This window comes from Musa acuminata, chromosome BXJ3-6 (assembly GCF_036884655.1).
Source record: "Musa acuminata AAA Group cultivar baxijiao chromosome BXJ3-6, Cavendish_Baxijiao_AAA, whole genome shotgun sequence".
NCBI lineage: Eukaryota > Viridiplantae > Streptophyta > Magnoliopsida > Zingiberales > Musaceae > Musa > Musa acuminata.
Window position 1 is genome coordinate 29,143,417 of NC_088354.1, and position 2,751 is coordinate 29,146,167.

Here is a 2,751-nt window from a genome sequence, read left to right on the forward strand (position 1 = left end):
ATAATAATAAGTAAAAAGACTATGTGTCAAGTCACATGTGCCATCATTCATATGATTAGCTTGCAGGGCACATATGACTAGCAATCTCCAACTTGATCTAAAGCCAATCACCTATGTGTCTGAACCCCATCAAACCCCTGTGATGGTCAAAGATAATTTGAGATAATGACTTTGTTAGTGGATTTACGATGTTATCTTCGAATGGAATTATTTCCACTACTACATCTCCTCAGGTCATAATCTCTCTGATCAGGTAGAACCTACTTAGAATGTGCTTAGATTTCTAATGACACTAAGGTTCTTTTGCTTGAGCAATCGCCCCATTATTGTCACAATATAAGAGAATCAACTCCTCGTTACCTGGTATGACTCTCAGATCTATGATAAACTTCTTCATCTAGACTCCTTTGATGCATCTACTATAGCAATGTACTCTACCTATATGGTCGAGTCAGTAGTAGTATATTGCTTATAACTCTTCCAACATACTGCTCCTCCATTTAAGGTGAACTTATACCCCGAATTAAACTTACTATCACCAACATCAGATTGGAAACTCGAGTCAGTATAGCCTTCAACCCTAAGGCTACTACCTCCATACACTAATAAAAGATCCGTAATCCTTCTTAAGTACTAAGGATACACTTTATTGCTTTCCAGTGCTCCAAGCTTGGATCCACTTGATACCTGCTCGTGACACTCGGAGCATGCACTATATCAGGCCTGGTACATAGCATGATATACATGATAGACCCTATTGCTGAGGCATAGGGTATCCTATCCATGTTTGCCCTTTCTTCAAAAGTCTTTGGGGACATACTCCTAGAAAGCGATATCCTATATCTCATTGGTATGAGATCTCTATTGAAAATTTTCATATCAAACCTTTTGATAATGATGTCTATGTACCTGGACTGGGACACGCCAAGCATCCTCTTGGATCTATCTCTATAGATCTGTATCCCTAAGATATAGGATGCTTCCCATAAGTCTTTCATGGAAAAGTATCTAAATAACGAAGCTTTTACTGTGGATAGCATTCCTACGTCATTTCTAATGATTAGGATGTCATCCACATATAACATCAAAAAGATGATAGCGCTCCCACTTACCTTCCTGCACACATAAGGCTCATCTTCGTTTTTAACAAAGTCATAAGATCCGATCGCCTCATCAAATCTTATGTTTCAACTTTGGGAAGCTTGTTTTAGTCCATAAATGGACCTAAGCAACCTACACATCCTATTTGGGCAGTCCTTGAATACGAATCCCTTAGGTTGTATCATATACATCTCATCCTTAAGGTTGCCATTGAGGAACATAGTTTTCACCTCCATCTGCCAGATCTCATAATCATAGTGTGCTACAATAGCCAATAGAATTCGGATGTATTTTAACAAGGCTACGAGTGAGAATATTTTGTCATAGTCAACATATTGCCTTTGACAATACCCCTTAGCCACCAGTATTGCTTTATAGATCCCTACCTTTCCATCTACTCTAATATTCTTCTTAAAGATCCACTTACAACTGATGGGTATAATACCCTTGGGTGCATCAATTAGGTTCCAAATCTTGTTGGAGTACATGTAATTTTGGGCCTTCCACTTGGCCCAACATAGCCCAAACTTATGCCCAATTGACCCCTAATTGAGTTGGCCCAATTCCAACCTAATTATGAGCTAACTATGAATTTTAAGGCATACACTAAGTTAAATAAGTTTAGTAAGTCTAGGTTTCTTCCGGTGAGCTTCTGGTGAACTTTCGATGATCTCCTGGTAATGTTCTAACGGACTCCCGGCAAGCTCCTAGACTTCATGATGATCTTCTTAGAGAGTTCCGACGAGCTTCTTTGGTAAGCTCCTGGACTTCTTGGTTAATTCCGATAGAACATCCAATGAATGCCCGGACTTCCGACAAACTCTCGAACTCCTAACGAAATCTCATTCTTGACTCCGGGACTTCATTTTGCTTGATGCCTTGATCGCTATTGTAGTTAATCTTGCACACTTGAAACCTACTTCAATCTAGATAATTATTACAAGGCTTAAATCAAATGTTGTCTGGCATGTCATTGGTTCATCGATGATTCGTCTTATTCTTCGGCGCATCGTCCTCTCTTGCGACCTATTACCCAATCGGTCAGTTGCCCTCCGTAACTCAAATTTCCTTAGCGTAATTTTTGCTTTTCTTGGCCCGATGCCCGAACCCATGGCCGGAAGCCTTCTGCCGATACGTCGACCGATCCTCTGGCTCGATGTCCAATCTTCTAACATATTCCATTCCGGCCCAACATGATTCTTCTTGCCTTAATTATCTCTCTCTGATTAAAGCTTCCTCCGTCACTTAAAACACAGATCAAATAAGCACTATCAATTGGTTTTATCATCAAAATCCAAGATTCAACAATCTTCCCCTTTTTTATGATGACAACTAATTGATGATAGAGTTAGCCTTAACTCCCCCTATAAATATGTCATATTGATAGAACCTTGAATTCAAGTTGAATTTAAATCGAAGCAATATTTCATCATGAATATGTGTAACATAAAATCATACATAATCGAATTTTCAATATATCATTCCATAAATGATCATCAACAGAATTTCTCCCCCTTTGTCATCAACAGAAAAGGATAAGTGCATCTAGCATGTTTTAGAGATATGCAAGTTTTGTAACATACAAGCTAGCAAAATTTTTTATCACTTTACAACATGCCTAATCACCAAATCATTATTAATTTTAAATAT